This window comes from Ixodes scapularis, unplaced genomic scaffold (assembly GCF_016920785.2).
Source record: "Ixodes scapularis isolate PalLabHiFi unplaced genomic scaffold, ASM1692078v2 PGA_scaffold12__126_contigs__length_90152505, whole genome shotgun sequence".
In the NCBI taxonomy this organism is placed as follows: domain Eukaryota; kingdom Metazoa; phylum Arthropoda; class Arachnida; order Ixodida; family Ixodidae; genus Ixodes; species Ixodes scapularis.
The window spans coordinates 77,145,084-77,162,820 of record NW_024609838.1 but is presented as its reverse complement, the minus strand read 5'-3'; positions in this window follow the sequence as shown (position 1 = coordinate 77,162,820).

Sequence of the window (17,737 nt, the reverse complement as noted above, 5' to 3'; positions counted from 1 at the left end):
AATTCAGATTTTTGGTATTTAAAAAAAGGGCAGTAGGGCGTTCGTAATTGCGTTAAAAAACATGTTTTGCGATTGCCGTTATTAAATGTTATTGAAATATCGCCTACAAAGCTTCTAAATTTCCTGATTTTTGACGTCACCGATCAAAAGAAGCAAGGAGGTGAGCGCGGAATATATAAACGCCAAGAAATAAAAAGGCGCACGCGCGCACAGGGAAACGTTTTTTTCGCGATGCGTTTTCTGTTTTTTTTTTTCCGTGTCTATGACTACAACTTGCATCGTTTTAGACGATTGAAAAGAATACGACCTTTGAGGTTTCAGTGCCCCTTTAAAGGGACAATGAAGACGATTTTATTTAATTTTTTTAAATGGTGTTTTTATGCTTCTTGGGAATATAGCATGCTGCCCAATTTTTTGTAGACATTTGTGACGCGTATTTCTGTGCCTACGAAAGAAGTAAAGAAACCGAAACTGAACAATCTCCATTCTCGTCTCTGGGCCTCCGAAAACGGAGGTGACGTAGGGAGTGACGTCAAGTGTGAATAGTCGGTATCGGTAGAATTTAGGAGATCGAGACTCTTGTTAGCGCGGTGGGTTATAGCAGCGCGCTGGCGCGGTGGCGCGGTCGTTTCGTCGAATCTGTCAACATAGACGGCAATGCCGCTCTCGCGAGCGAGTTCGAGCTTCCGTTCAGTAACCCAACACAAACGGAACGGGAGTACGCGTGTGGCGGCCTCCGCCATCACCCAAGGGAGACCGCCCAGCCGATAACGAGCGACCCGCATGCCGAAGTGCCCATAGTCGCTCGGTGGCCGTTTCGCGTCCAGCGTAGCAAAGAAAAAAACAATTATGCTGCTTTATTAACGGTTTAGTGATCGTTTTCGGTCCGATTTATACTTTTCATGGCTATTCAAGCGGAAATTAGAACAGTATTCCTAAAAACCGAGAATCAAAACGTGACCGAGGGCGCGTCTCTCGTTTCAACCAATCGCTGAAGCGTCTCTTGTGACGTCGCGCTTCTTGGCCTCGCATCGGTCACGTGAGCTCCGCTTCTCCTGGCTTCTCCCGCAACTCTCGGGGCGTCGCTCCAGTCGATTCCGGTACGATTATTACCGCGACTGTTTAATTGATTTGCGCGGCATACAAGCGCCGGTTTCGGCTGAAATTTGGGCAACGTGGCCTGAGACGTGCCTGGAACCCAGTTCAATCGCCAAAAAGATTTCCGAAATTGCCTTCATTGTCCCTTTAAGGAGGAAGAAAACATTTCGGAATCTTTAATACTACGCAGCTACGTTTCCGCTAAAAAAAAAAATCGGATCCGGAAAGTTCAGCCAATAATTAAGGCTTTCACGCTTTAACAATATACTTCTTATATTAGTGTAAACCACAGAATATGACGTACAGTTTATCTGAGTCTGAGGACATTGACGAGCATCTTGTGTACACGTATGCTATGGGTGCTAAAGTTCTATAACACTTTAGGTTTTCGTACTATAAGAAAAAATCTGTTTTCCAATGATAAGCTCGTTAAAGTTTAGATTAAACAGATTTTTTTTAAGTTTTGAAAATAGTATGAGCTCTTGGAGTAGTTCCCGTGTGCCAGGAGAACAGTCTGCACTCATCGCGAGCGAGATGCCCTGGAACTTGAAAGCTTTCCTCAGAATTAGATCCTTTTTCTTTGCCGAGGAGAATTTTGCTATGACAGGGCGTTTCCTGCCCACGATGAACCAACCGATCCTCTGGGCGCGTTCAACGCTGCCTGGCTCCGCTAATACCGCAAGATGCTCAGAACAGGTATCAAGAACCAGCTTCTGTCACTTTGTCCATGTCTCTTCATCTTTGCCTGATAAGGCTTAGAAATGCAAGTCTTCGTATTTCCCATGCATTTTCAGAAGTGTAGACCATGATTTTATTTTGGAAACGGTGACAGAAAATATCACGACCGAACAAACACCATGATCCGAACGACATTGAATATTTGTTTGGTTTATTCGTATTGCTTTAGTTTTTTCTTTTTTTGCGCAGTGGCAACGTGTACACTTGAAAACGAAATACAATGCAAAAAGTAAAATTCGAGAACAGTCCCCGTATGCCCACACATCTTAGCGGCACCTGTGCGGTAAACAATTCGCTCCTTCGCGTGAATATTCGATGGAGAAAACAATGGGATTTGGAAGACTGTGAAAACATTTTTTTTATATTTGGTTTAGAGGAATTTACTCAATTCCTCAACAACAACAAACATATGTTTGCTTGAGTATTTGTTTATTCATGGAAGTACACGTGTAGTTTCTCAGATGATTCATCAACTCAACAACAACAAAATATTTTTGCTTGAGTATGTGTTTATTCATAAAACTACATGTGTAGTTTCTGAGATGAATCAAATAATCGAACTATGTCCGGTGACAGGTTTAAAACAGATTCGAAACTTCGCTTCGAACCCGAGATTGCTGCCCTCCGCTTGGCTATCACCGCGTATTGTGACGAAGTGTGGTCTGAAGCAGGAGTCAGACTGGTTATATATTACACAAAAGACAGTATGCAAACATATTCGAACTGTGGTCGACTAGAAATACGTGAATCAAATGCCGAGGCATTCGAACCACGGGTATTGCGGTGTCTCGTTTTTGGTAACTGTAATTTTGTACGATGTGTGTGCAGTGTGACCCCGACTTTAGTGAGAAGCCTTAAAGCTCGATACGGAGCATCTACATCGTTCTGAACCTTTCCCAAGCTATGCGTCCTTTTTATTTTAAGAAATCGAGCTCGCCTGTTAATCCAGTGTAAAGATATAAAAAAGAACGATACTACGGCGATTCTACATTACAACTACCTGATATACTTCTTGTTTATTTGTTTCTTTTTTTTTTGTGGGTCCCTATATTCGTCACAAAGAAGAGCAGGGATGAGGGTGTTTTATCGGGTGTTTTTTTTAACAATGATTAGGGAGACTACCTAATTCTCATGTCGTGTAGATAGTATATAAAATCTTTGTGAAGCCCTCTGAAGGTTCGAAACGGGAAAAGAAGACAAAATAAATTCAGATTTTTTTTTTCAGGGCAGGTTTATTGTAAGAAGCTCCGAACTTCTCCCATTATTTCACTGGTTACCTTTATTCGCATCTCCGATAGCCGATACTTAAGTTTGGGGCGGGGTCGCGAGAAACCTGATGTCACCGTTATTTGCTCAATGGATTCAGACGAGCAAGTTACACAATTTTGTCGGGGTACAACGGCAACTGATTGGGCTCAGTATAAGCTTGCAATGCGTTGACTTATAGCAGGAAATACGGAAAGCCGGGGAGCGTCGCTACGAGCAACACTCCAGTCTGTGTTGCATAAACAAGTATGAAGACGCAGTCACTCTGCCCATACATTGTACGGAAACACCGTCTTGGCTGCAGACATGATGAGAGAGGTATCGGCGGACACACCTGAAGCATGTTCGAAAGTCGTTTGCTTCATACATACATGCATATGTTTCAAACTTGTCTGCAGAAGGTTGTTGTGCGACTAACGTGAGAGGACCGCCATTCGATGAAGGAACACCCCTCAGCCAGTGTCTGGGCACTCTCTTTCTTGTGAAGCACTAGCAGTGCGGCCAAGGCTTTACGGTTCATTAAAAGGCCTAACGACCGCAACACGACTAACTGAATTAAAATGAACAAAATTTAAAACTATTTAATATGGACGAACTAGCCGAAAGCCAAATTTTTATTTAAAGGTTCGTCCGCGGAAGACCCTGCAAAACTTGGAAAGAAAAATTACCTGATGCTTGCCTTAGATCTCGAGGTACTAGTTCTAGAAGAGATGTTCAGACCATGAGCCTTCGGCAGCTATTCTGAAGTTTTACAATAAAAATTCTTTAAGTTTTATTTTGGAGCCCTAATTCAACAACCACTGATGGTTAGGCGCAGGTTGTCGTACATTAAGGACGGTTTTTGGGATGCCAAAATAATTGAATCGAATTTGAACTGAGCCTCTACAATAGGATGGTTTCATATTTTGAAGGCTTACCATGATCACCATGTGAGCAGTAGGGAATCGAACCGTCGTTGTAGATGGGGTCGTAGGGTGTGCCGTCGTCGATTCCGCCCAATCTTTAAAAAAGGTCGCCTGCCGCCAGCATGTATCGAACCTAGTCAGTTGCATACAAAGGGGAGAGATTACACAATGATACGTCGTTTTTATTTTTTTTTTTATATTTTCGGGGTCTGGCAGTTGTGGGTCGCTCTACTATACTGCTGCCCAATTGGTCCCTGCCTGGTCCGCCCTCCCAAGAAGTCACACGAGCAAGAATGAATTCAAATCACTTTACTGTTTCGGCTGGTCGCTGTGCCTTGCCGTTGCAGTCCTCGTCCGTGTCTTGCCCCAGTGCCTGGCGGAATCTCACGTGCACTCTGTCACGCGCACCGGGCCGCCGGCCACCGCTCCTGCCCCCTCGCGCGCCGTCGTCCTCCTCGGCTTCCCACACTTCCCCCCCCTCAAGGCCCGGTCTTCGGGGGGGCCCCGGGTGCTCACTGGTTTTGGCCGAGGAGTTGTTCTACCTCGGCCATGATGGCGTCGTCGGAAGTCGAGGGGGACGGAGGGGGCTGGTACACGACACTGGCCCGATGACTTGGCCCGCAGGATGAGGTGGCGGCCGGTGTTGTGGGGGCCGTCGTGGTGGCGGGTTCGATGACGGCGGCTGCGGCAGCCGGTGCGGTGGCACGGTTTTCGGGAGGCCGGGCTGGTTGAACGGAGTCCAAGGCAGCGGGAGCCAGGAGGTCCGGGCGGCTTGCCCTCAGGGTCTGGACCGCTGACGCCACGTGGTCCGGGAGGGGCTGTGCCTCCAGCCGGTCAGCATGGAGTCGACCTGCTTCGCGGGTTTCCAGATGTATTATGGGGACCCCGCACAGCCAGCAGGTGTCAGGCGCTCCCAAGACCCGTGGCGCCGCCGGCTGCGTGTGGCCACGGAACGGGAGTGGGACTTGGTGGTCGGGCTGGCCAGGCGTTGGTCTGGGTTGATGCTTCCAACGCCGGCGGGAAACGAAGTGGACCGCCCCTCCTTCCTCCCACGCCGTCCACGTGGCCACGGTGTGGCAGGGGGGCCGACTCCAGGCAGGTCCCCCGGTCGTAGACGGACCCGCTCCGTGGTGCGGGGGCTCCGTCGCGGACGGCCCTGCCTGGTGCCGCGATGTTGCTGCGGACGGCCCTGCCCCGTGCCGCGCAGGCCTGCCGGCTGCCGGGCTCGCGGTACCTGCGGAGCCCGGGCGGCGCTGGCCCGCTCCGCCGTTCGGCCATCCCCGGTGTTGACGCCTCCCTGGGCGGCCGCCCCGAGGGTTTGGTCGACCGGACCACTGGGGTCCAGCCGCCCCGGGGCCTGGCCCGTCCGGTGGGCCTCCTGGGTATGGCCCCCTGGGGCGGTTTCTCCAAGGAGGCATCCTGTGTAGAAAGAACACTCTCAGACACCGGAAAATCATCACTTTCTGTGGCCGAATGTGGCGGCGGCGGTAGTTTTCATTCACTATGTTCCCCATCGCGACGGTAATACCCCTTCAAGTCCGCGATGTGAACTGGACCCGACCCCTCATTTGTATCACACCGAGTGAGTTTATAAGTAAGCCGTGACATTCGCGTCTTTACCTCATAGGGCCCTTCCCATCTATGAGCAAGCGATGCGGCGAAACCACTAGCTGCGTTACTCAGAGGGTGGGTTCTTCTTAGGACCAAGTCACCAACCTTGAATTCCAAGTGCCTATGGCTCCTGTCATACTGCGCCGCTTGCTCGATCCTTGCGGCATCAAGATTCTCTCTAGCATCGTGCAGCGCCCCAGACAAGCGGTTCGTTAGCTGTTCCGCATACCTAGAGAGCGGGCGTCCTGGTGTTCCTTGGTCGCTCCGTAACTCGTTCTCCAGCGGAGACGGGATCTGTTTACCCAGGTTCAGAAACGCTGGCGTGAAACCAGTCGATCTGTTCACAGTATTCCGGATGGCAAAACCCATCTCAGCGATGTGCTCATCCCAGTCTCGGTGTCTCTCCGTTAGCGCGATCAGCATGCTTTTGATGTTCCGATTCACACGCTCAGTGATATTGGCTTGGGGATGGTACGGTGTTGTCCTCTTGTGCTTTATGTTCAGCGCCAAGCCGGAGGCCACGAACACTTTACTAGTAAAATAACTAGCGTTATCACTAATGAGACACCTGGGTGTGCCGAAGCGTAGGTAAGTATCCAGTAACTTTTCCCAGATCCGCTCTGAAACCAGCTTCCTCAGTGGGTACAGCTCTGCCCACTTTGAGAAATGATCGGTAATAAACAAGAGGTACTGGTTTCCCCGCGGACTTCTCGGCAGTGGGCCGATGATGTCGCAAGCGACGATCTCCCACGGGTAGTGACTCTCCACCGACTGCATCAAGCCCGGAGGCTTGCCCCCTCTGGGCTTCGCTTTCTGGCAGGCTGGACAGCTGCGGGCGTATCGGAGTGCGTCTTGCCTCATCCCCGGCCAGGTCGCGGCGCGGCATAACTTATGAAAAGTCTTGCTGCCACTGCCATGACCTGCCAGAGCCGAGTCGTGGAAGTACCCGATAAACCTCTTCCGTAGCTTCCTGGGAATCACCACCCTGAAGGGAGACTCATTACTCTCCCCTTCATCGATCGTTGGGATGTAGCGAAGCAATAAGCCGTCTTCGCCCAGCAGATATGAATCAAATTGATCATTAACTCGACCGCCAGCCTTCCCGGTGTCGACCGCAATTTCAGCCAGTTTACCCAACACCCGCTGGCAAAAACCATCTGCTTTCTGGGCCTCGACAAGCTCTTCCTTGCTGACCACTTCACCCCAAGCGACGATCCTTTGCCCCTTCGTGCCGCGCGCTAAGGCTGCTACGGGTGCCGGTTGCTTCGCCCCCTCCCAACCGTCCGTGAGGGACCTCACCCCTGCATCCGGAGACATTCTCCTGTTCTTCCCGCGCTTCTCGTTACACTCTGGTTGCGTCACCTCCTCCCAACCACCATCCTGGGGCGCCCGAGAGAGCGCATCCGCGACCTTGTTGGTCGATCCCTTTCGGTACTCAACCGTGTACGAGTAGCGCTGCAAGGTTAGTACCCAGCGGGCCAGCCTTCCCGCGGGCTCTTTTAGCCTCTGAATCCAGGTAAGTGCTGCGTGATCAGTCTGAATAACGAAAGTCGTACCGTCTAAATAGAGGTCGAACTTCTTCAGAGCAAACATGACGGCCAACCCCTCCTTTTCCGTCACGCTGTAATTGCGTTCCGACGGTGTGAGCGTTCGACTAGCGAATGCCACAGGGCGCAACTGTCCATCGTGCTCCTGTAGCAATACTGCTCCGACACCGTAGTCGCTCGCATCTGTCTGCACAACAAAATGCCGATTAAGATCTGGTAACCGAAGGCTAGCGGTGCTTGCTATTGCCCTCGCGAGAGACGAGAAGGCAGCACCCTGCTCTGGACCCCAGACCCACCTCGAGCCTTTCCGGAGCAGCAAATTCAATGGCCGCGCCAGCTCCGCGCACATCGGGATGAACTGCCGGTAAAAGCCAACCATCCCCAGAAACCTTTGAAGGCTCTTTACATCGTGCGGTGGTGGATAATCGAGAATGGCCCTCAATTTCTCATCGTTCGGCTTCAAGGTACCATTGTCTACGACAAAGCCCAAAAGATTTACCTTTGAGGCGGCCAGTTGCACCTTTTTTGGATTAATTGTTAGACCGGCCTCACTCATTCGCCTTAAGACGATCTCGAAATGAGTTAGGTGCTCTTTGAACGACTTGGAGAATACCACAACGTCATCCATGTAGGCCATGGCGAAGTTAAATTTCGCATCGCCCAGCACGATGTCCATGAGCCGTTGGAAAATCGACGGCGAGTTCGACAACCCAAACGGAAGACGCGTAAACTCAAATAACCCCCTGTAACAGGTGAACGCCGTCTTTTGGACATCGTCTGGCGCCACCTGGATCTGGAGAAAGCCCCTGCTACAATCCAGCGTGGTGAAAACCCTCGCGCCTCCAAGCGAATACATTATAGACTCAATAGAGGGAAAAGGATACGCGTCCCTTCTAGTGACCTCATTAAGTCTTCGGTAATCAACGCAAAGGCGCGCGGTGCCGTCTTTCTTTGGCGCCAAAACTACTGGAAACGCCCAGGGACTCTGCGATGGCCGCACCGCCCCTGTGTCCAGCATCTCGTCGAGAGCCGCGTCTAGAAGAGCCCGTTTATGTACGCTTAGTGGTCTAGGATTACACCCCCACGGCCTGGCCTCTCCTGTATCTATCTTATGTTGTAAAACAGTCGTAAGCCCCGGTCTCTCGGTAAACATAGCTGCGTGTTGGGACAAGGCGTTCGCTAGCATCCGCCGTTGGTCGGCGGGCCCATCGAAAGACGCAATTATCATTTCGACGTTCCCGGGCACGACTCGCGCAGCCAATACCTGCTCCTGGCGTGACGCAGCGAGCGAACGTTCCATTCCCTGCACCAGAGATGATGGGGCAACAAAGGGAATAAGAGGAGAAAACGCATGATAACGATACCCGTTGTTCCTCAAGTCCAGGATTATGCCCTCACGACAGACGAAGTCCTGCCCCAAAATAACAGGAATCGACATACCGGGCAAGTAAACGAAGCGTTGCCTCCTTCGTCTGCCGTCAAGGCCAAGGTGAAGGCGGATCGCCCCTTGCGCTTCGGCCAATCCTGTCGCTAAACGCAGCGGAGTTACAAGTTCCCGCGCGCAAAGCTTCCTGTTACGGCAGTCCTCGTACACATTATCGCCAATTAGAGAAAGGGTAGAACCGGTGTCAATTAGTGCCGAATATTCTCTACCACCGATCTCTACACGCACGTACGGGCCCTTCTCAGGTGTCGTGCTCTGAGCCCGACACGCCGACGGGGCCATCGCCACGCGGTCGCCGGCCACAATTTCCGCCCTGTCGGCACACTGATACTGGGCCTCGGCAGCGGCCGGCAACCTCGACTCAGAGGACCTGATTAGTGGCGCCGGCCTCTGGCGTTTCCCTGGGAACCCTGAGAACCAGACCCTACCCACGTGCAATGCCGCCTGATGTGCCCAAGACGGTGACAGTTGTAACACCTGACTTGTGGCCGGTCGTTACGCGCAACCTGTCCATCGTTACTCTCACGCGACACTTCATCTGTGGCAAACCGCGGTGAGTCATGATTCCCGCGACTGTCGTGACCAGTCGCGCCTCTGCGGTGGTTGACCACTGCGCCACCCCTACGGGTCTGCACTCGGGCCGAGTTTACGTTGGCTGCCCTACGCCTTTGCTCGTAAGCGAAGGGGTCCAAAGCCCGGGGCGTTATAGTTACCCCGTGACCGCGCTCCGCAACGGCCGTATACGCTGTCCGCGACTCAATGTTAGTGTCTGCGGCGCGTCCTGCCCACGCGCATCTTGGCTCTAGGGACTCCTCGGCCCTTGGAGGGGGGCGGTACTGCAGCTCAGCGAGCAAGCCCGCTTGGACCGTTCGCGCCTCTCTGGCAAGTGCCTCCAGATCCGCGAAATCCCGTCCGCGCAGATAGGCTTTGAATCTAGGGTGACATTGCCGTATCGCTCTAGCTACCTTCTCTGCGTCGGACGCGGATGGCTCGGCCCTCGAGTAGAGCTCCTGGAGCGCGCGAACGTACTCCACGAGGCTCTCGTCGGGGTGCTGAGTGCGATTAGCTAGTTCGTCCCTAATCCGCATCTCGTAATCAGGGGGCAAAAATTCCTCCCTAAACCGCGTCCGGAAGTCCGCCATCGATAGAAACGGTCGTTGCAACCGTCTCCAGCGCGAAGCGTCGCCCGTTAACGCGATTGGCACGATCTGCACCAAGGCCGTTTCGTCTGATGCTCCCAACGCGGCTACATACGCGTCTAGGTCCTGTAAGAAATCGTGGACCGATTTCCCGTCGGAATATCCCGCGTAGGTCGGCGTCGGTACGGACAACCGCGGTCGGGGCAGAGACATAGGCGCGGCACTCGCGACTCCTGGAGTCGTCGCGATTTGTCGCGAGAACGTCTCCATCATCGCCGTCATGGCGCGCATAAACTCGCCGATATCTGCCGCGCCTCCAGCTGGAGCTGGTGGTAAAATCCCAGCATCTGGAGATGCTCGCGTACTAGAGCCTTCTCCGGCCCCCGCAGCGTCAGTCGGTTCCTGAGTTCCGCTCTCAGACGAGTCGTCCTCGTCCCTATTGGGGGTCGACCTCGTCTTGGGGGGCATCGTTAGCGTTTACCCTTCTACACCACGCTGAACGCTCAATAGATCTGTGTGACTCCCCGGGACGAACAGAACAAGCAGCAGACCAATCGGGCCCCACGTTGGAAGCGCCAGTTGTGTGGGTCGCTCTACTATACTGCTGCCCAATCGGTCCCTGCCTGGTCCGCCCTCCCAAGAAGTCACACGAGCAAGAATGAATTCAAATCACTTTACTGTTTCGGCTGGTCGCTGTGCCTTGCCGTTGCAGTCCTCGTCCGTGTCTTGCCCCAGTGCCTGGCGGAATCTCACGTGCACTCTGTCACGCGCACCGGGCCGCCGGCCACCGCTCCTGCCCCCTCGCGCGCCGTCGTCCTCCTCGGCTTCCCACACAGTACAAATAAAATGAACGACGTATAATGTTAAAAGGCTGGCCATGTCAGCCACTCCGCGGCTAACATAGCAGGGTTAAAAGACAACTCATCGCCTCATCGCTCTCACCAGCACAGAAACCCAATCTGGTCCACAAATCTGGGCCTTTCGCACACCTACAACGTCTTCTAGTGGCTCTCCAAAATGTTCATGAAACTGTCAAGCATCGGCATCAACGTTAAAACCAGCCACTTGAAAATTTCTCACACTGTATAGGTCGAAAAGCATAACCGTGTCGTTCAGTACATTGTGCATATTCTTTGCAGCCAAATACCTAATATCATATAGTTCAAATGACATGGCTTTCTTCAATGTACGTCATAGAAAATTCCAAATGAGTACCCTGGCCCCACAACCTACAAGTGCATGCTCAACTATCTGCAGTTTTGTTTTGGCACAAAACACGCTTTACTTCTTGCGCTAGAAACAATAATTTTTTCTATATGCAATCTCGTAACACAGTGAAGAACATTCAGCCCAGGGCCCGCAGTAATAACATATCTATACAATACCACAGCAACGACTACATCGACAAGTGATCTTTATAACTGCTTTTTAGAACCATCGCCTCAATGAAAAACAAAAACATGTCTGAAGGGACGTGTGGCTTCGACGACTCCGCGGATACTAAGCGTGCATTTCTCCAGCAAAAACATATGCGAAAAAAAACTCCGGCAGGATTTTGTGTAGTCGCACTTGACAAACAGTGCAGGGAAACTCATTCGCATCATGTAGAAGGAATAATCGGTTCACCAACTGCCGCAGAAATAAATGAGCGAATTACCGGCCCCCAGAACGGACTCTCCGAAAAAGGTTATTTCGGCTCGTCCCCTCCCGGAGCGATACCCCTACGAATACAGCGAAAACTTGGTGGAGTCTGTGAATATTCACATGTGAACAGTGCAGTACTTGTAGAACATACCACAGACTGCTCGCGAAAAACAAATAGCACACCGCGGCACTTGCGAACATCGACAACTCCTCGCAATTCCGTCTCCGCCTATTCGCACAAATCGACCGTCTGCCTCCGCCATTAAGAATCACTGTCACGGTCTTTTTTAGTGAAACACCCATATATTTCTTGGGTATTGTTACCCAATTGATGTCTTCTAATACTCAAGGCGTAGTCTAACACTCTCCATGCCGAAACTCCACAAATTTTCATCGCCACTTCCACTATATTTGCAAAAAGTTGAACTGTACTTACTGCGTCACTTATGATGTTTCTATCAACTAAAAATAGTAATAGAGTTAGCATAAAACAGCACTCGTACCTCACAAGCCTGTGACTCAAATTCAGGAATAAATGTGTTTTGAAGTAGGCTCAAATCAAAGGCATCGATAAATATACAAAATGAGAGGATTCAGGGGAAAGCCCTGGCGCACAGCACCACGAACTGGAATACGTTCACAAACAAATTTGTTGCTGATAGGATTCGTGGTGCGCTCTTCGTACACCATGCGTATTCCGTCAAGAAGAACAGAGCCTACATTTATATGCATGTAGTCCTGGTGATTTCGCGAAGTTCGAAGTCATCTAACGTCTCCTCGACCTGTACCACAGTAATTGCTGCATCTGGATTTGTTACTGCGTCATCATATAAACGCTCTGATAAACCTTCTCAAATCATCTTTAAACCTATTACGATCGCAGGTTGATAAGAAAGCAGCGGCTTACAATATTTTCAAGAAGCGCATTTCATTTTTGCGCGGCGACTTGCAATGATACCACCACATTCAATTTCTAGTAGCTCGTTACATGTAGGGTACATTTGTTTCCGTGTAAAGTGCTCTCCTTGTCGGTGCCTCGCCCAGTAACATATTTCGCGCTCCCGCCCGTGCCAGTGCATCATGAGAGCGGCCCGTATCTAAAACATCCACTTGCGCTCGGGCACACGATTTTTGCTGCGTATCATAATCATAAGATTGTTTCACGAATATTCCTCACGTCTTCTTTCAGAAATCTGAATCGTGCTTTCTCTTTCAAACGCTTTTTTTTTTTTCCTTTTTAGACAAATCCTTCTTTGAAGGGCAATTCCACGCAGTTTCTTCCTATAACGTTTTTTTTACTATTTTTGAAAGCGTCCATCAATAACTCCCCACTCAAGAACTTCCGTTTCAGCTTCCGCATCTCCGAACCAACTTTAACCCTTCCCTTGGCTCTTCCAAGGATAAAACCCACAAGCAGTGGTCACTGAAAGACGCAGGCGTGACGCGATAGTTAGAGCATAAAAGTATGAGTTCTAAAAAAAAGCTATTGGAACGAGCATGATTGGGAAATGAATGTAAGGGCGCAAACGAGCTGGTTTAAATAGAACGTGACACAGACTCCGAGACTCCAAAGGCCCACCGCACAAGACCTTTTAGTGTTTGTGTAGTTTTTTACCTGCACTCTAGTGGTTTATGTCACGTTGAATGACTAGGTCCGTGTAAAAAAATACATTTAGCACATTTCGTGTTTTCAATTACGCCAAGAAAGTCTTTCGACCCATTCTCATTAACAATGTAATTCAAATTAAACGCATATGCATCTTTGAACGACCTTACACTTTATTCACTCCGCGGATCCCATACAGATCAAAAATCCCCAAGAAGACCATTCTCTCCTTGCAAAAGATGAGTGAATATGTTGAAAAAAAAAAACAGAAAACCACATTCGGCTTCTGCGTTGGTAGGGACAGAAACGCAAATCTCCCGCCAAACCTGTGAACGAAAAAATCACAAACCATCAGCCGACAAGGGCAGGTAGTAACATACTGGAACGGCGACCGCAAACTCCGCTGTACTAAAAAGGCACATTCTGCCGACGTCTCGACGGCATGACTAATGCGAACATCATGCACTATTAAAAAGAAGCTAGTAGTATTTACTTGGTAAGATATAGTAACCGCTTCTCACATATGCTACTCTCCACCTAGTAACCTAGCTTGACCGTTACTAGCTTGACCGTAGTGACGGTCAATCTAGTAACGGTTACTGGGTCAAGAAGCTAGTAGCTGTTACTAACATCAAACTAGAACCCACGTATTTTACTACCTCTACCTAGTAACTAGCGCTACCTCCCGACGGAAGACCGGAAACGCAACTAGTCATGTGATTTCCGGTGGGAAAAAAGTGTGGGGTTATGCCACTTACCTACCACCAGGTGGCAGGCGCAGCTAAAGGTCAAAACTGGAAAGGAGTAATCCAGGTGGCGCTAGTCATCATCCAAGTAAACCTACACAAAAAATGAAGGCGGTCATTTTCAGCTTATTTCAATTCTTCCAAATTTGCAAGTAGGTGCATATATACATGCACACCCACATTTTCAGCACACAATCAACACAATGCATCCAACACAAACACACGCATGCTTAATCACTCTAATCGCTAACTTCCGAGCGGGGGCAATGGGGATCGAACTCCAGAGGTTCCCAGCGCAAGCTTTCGAGCTGAGACGCATTATCACACTCGGCCACTTCCTCCCCGCTAGCTTCCTCGACTGCCCTTCAGTCTTTTATACTGACAATTTGAGTGCGCAAACTTGTCGTCGTGTATCAGCACGTCAGTTCTTCGCGGTCGCTAGGTCAGTTGCGCGACGGTGCAAACCGCATGAAAGCGACGGGAACAACCGGCCAAGGCGATGTGATATGTTTCCTAGCAATTAAAAAACCGAGCGACGCGACTGGTGACCGTGAGAAATCGCCGTCACTCGTCGCTGTCTTCGTCCCTCGTCTCGTCGCTCGCTAAATCGATTGCATGGGGTTCAACTTTTAAAGCAAATGCGGTCGCCGTCGGCGAGAGACCGCTTTCTCGCCGTCTCCCGCGGCGAACGAAGGCTGTAACTGACGGGGAGTACCACGGCAGCTGCACTCCTTTCGCGTGCTGCGCTAGAAAAATGCATGCAAAATTAATACCACGTGCAGCTGGTATCTTATTTTCTCTAGTACATTGACGAATGCTCGCATTTCGGGCGAAGATATGAGCAAATTCAGAAAGACTCGTAGAATGCCAAAACAGTGTTTTTCATTAGTCCGAATGCTACGTACACTGTTTACGACGCACATCAACAGTTGGGACAGTCCACTGTCACGACCGAAGACAGCTCAATCAGAATCATTCAACCACCGAGCACACACAAAGCCTGAAAAAGTTCTCACTGTCAAGTAGAAGGAGGCGGAGAAATGCTTCTTGGACGAAGAGACCCAATGCAGTGACGGCGGCACCGGCTGGTTAGAACTATCCTCGGAGCAGACCAGGTCCACGCAGGAACGTTAACTATGCACTCCAACACGGGAACACGAGAGCTGCACACGACACAAGGCAAAAATGGCAGGTTCACATCGGAGAAATTAGCGTCTTGCAAACTCCGACTGGCCCCAACTTGCTTGTCATACAATGTTGCCAAGCGTCTCTATTTAAAGAAATGCATGTTTTAAAAAAAATTCCAAAAATTAGAAAAGTATAAAAAAACAGAATGAACTTCTCTTGTTTTCGGAAACGTTCTTAGTATGTGCTACGTGGCTATTTTCATCCCAGTTAAAAAATCAAATGAAAATAGAAACACTCTCAAACGAATGCCAACAAGAAGGAAAGTAAATAAGCCGAATGGCCATTGCATCAACAATGGCTTCTGCGCTTGCTGCAGCGCTGGCTTCCAGGTCGTGCTGGTACGGAGGCTGCGATCGCTAAAAAGTCAGCTCCAACCCTTAAACATGCCCCCTCACCAAATATTTGACGCTACGATTGCGTGTGGATACCTCCCCTGCGATCCGAAGCAGCAAGTATGTCGCTAACGCTTCCCATCGAGTATGAAGCAAGCGCCGCCATCTTCTCCGCGCCTTTCCGGTAGTAAAAAGCTAGTAAAAGGTAGTAACGTTCAGAAAAAGGTAGGAATTGCTGAATTTGCAAAATTTTTACTACCTATCGCGCGTTTGAGGAAGTAAAATGTTAGTGAAATGTAGTAACGCTCAGAAAGAGGTAGTAACTTATGCAGTTGCTAGCTTTTTACTAGCTTTTTTTTAAGAGTGTAGAGCGCTCTAAAAGGCCAAACCATACGCTCGGTTTTGACCTCACTCGCGAACTTAGTCTCCTGCAACGCAAGAATGTCAATGTATTGTTGCTCGACGACGAGGCGATATGATTGGCTCTGCCTTTTTCAATGCGCGAGATCTTGCACATTAAGTTTTGCTACCTGCACAGGCCTTTCAAGGGATACCATATTCAAGCACGACCAGGGCAAACGTGCTGCGCTTGCCTTGGTGCTTTACAGGTTACAGAGCGGCATCCACATAGAGGTGCTCACTGGGTAGTGTGTCGTCGCGCAGATGAAGCAACGTCCAAGGCCGGCTGGTTACATGACTTGTCCCCGAGCCCACCTCCCCTTTTCCTAGAGTTTGCGCAGCCGTCCTTTTTGTGAAGCTTCCGCTGCGTCGTCGTGTAGGCGTGTCACGGAACTGGCTTAACGTCGATAGCTGTAGTAGTGAGGTCTTCGTAGGACGCCAGAATCACACTTGCCCCCTACTCCACCGCTTCCAACCTCGCAGGGCTCTACACTGCAGAACCGGGAGCCGCAGTCCACGGCGGCATCAGCGCAGGGGCGCAGGGGCCCGTCCAGGCAAACCAGGGACCGCTTCTGAGGGGAAGCTGGAGCGGCAGACGCTCGAGGCTGACGCCTTCCTGGAGTTCTAGGCGTACCAGTCGGATGATATACCCAACTCCGTCAAATCCTGGCACATTTTGATTCACCTGCGTAACCTCCTTGACCACACCGTATTCCCCCAAGACGTTTTCGATGGCGCTGTCAGTGACGTCGAACGCAACCCAGTGGAGCTTGAATCGGAACTCCTGTCGGAATGGCTTAAAGACGAGGCATGGTATAAAAACTAAATAGCGTAAAGGTTAGTCAAAGGGCAAGGAACAGGACATGTTTATATCATTTTTATATCATGCATATCTAACTAGCCCACCTCAATGTCTTAGTACGAGGCATGGTCCGCCCTTGAAAACGAGCCGCTCTGCCTCGAGCAATGTCTGCCTAGCAGAGTCAGTCTTCATGTCTAACAGCCATACACTCTCAACAAAAGGGTAGTCGTAGGGTGCTACATTTGGGGTAGTCAGAAGCCGTCAAAGATAGCGCTACCCCTCTTAGTTATACTAACGACCCCATGTGTAGTCACACGGCACGGAATCAACAGGTAGTCACAGTGACCACCCCCAGAAGCAACCTGGAGGCTGGCAAGCGACAAGGAGCAATACGAGTGAGACCTAGGGAGCTGGACTGATTTTTTCTGAAATACGATTCTCAAGTGCGTACGCCCGTTCGCTGCCTTCCGTGCGCACTAAAGCACTCCAAAACGCGCCTCGAAGCACCGGCACCGCACTTATTACGCGTAGAGGGCGACGATGTGAAGTGAGGGGGGGGGGGGGGGGGGAGCATTCGAGGGAGTTTGTCTGCGACTTGTTTCGCGCGGCCGGCTGCATTTACTTCGCGGCCAGAAAACATTCAAAGAAGGAATCGTATAACGACAAATGGAATGATGTCTTTATTGAATGGAGCATCTGCTTGAGGTGCTTGCCGCAAGTGATCCGGCGTTTTCGGTTGACAGCGGCGAGGCGAAGCATCACCGATTCAAGCGGCGTCGGTTCCGATCGTTCAACGCTCCAGCTCATCTGTAAGCATTCGTTATCCACTTTCAAGTCTCCGGTAATCCCCACCGCGTGTGTGCACGCACTATTCACCGCACGAAACACCCATTCTACTTGCAATGGGACTGCTCCCACGGGGTGCCATTCGCGTGGCTCTCCTCACATCCGTTGCCTGCCGCTCTACCTTTTCATTCTCGGCGGCCGCGTCTCGTAGAGATCTGCCAGGCTTTGTCAGTACAGAGGGGGCTATGCTATTTTATTCCGAACGCTTTTTTTTACGCGACACACACCGCGTGAACGCGACGCCGATGACCAACGATTTCGCCGAGACTTGTCGAAGATATCGCTGTGATTGTATGTGGAATAACACAGGACCGCTACATTTTTCTTCTAGTGCGTTCTGGCTAAGCGTGACCTTCGTTCTGAACCACTGGATTATCACATGGATCGCCGTTTAGGTTATTCGGAAATTGTCGTACCGGGTTTTCT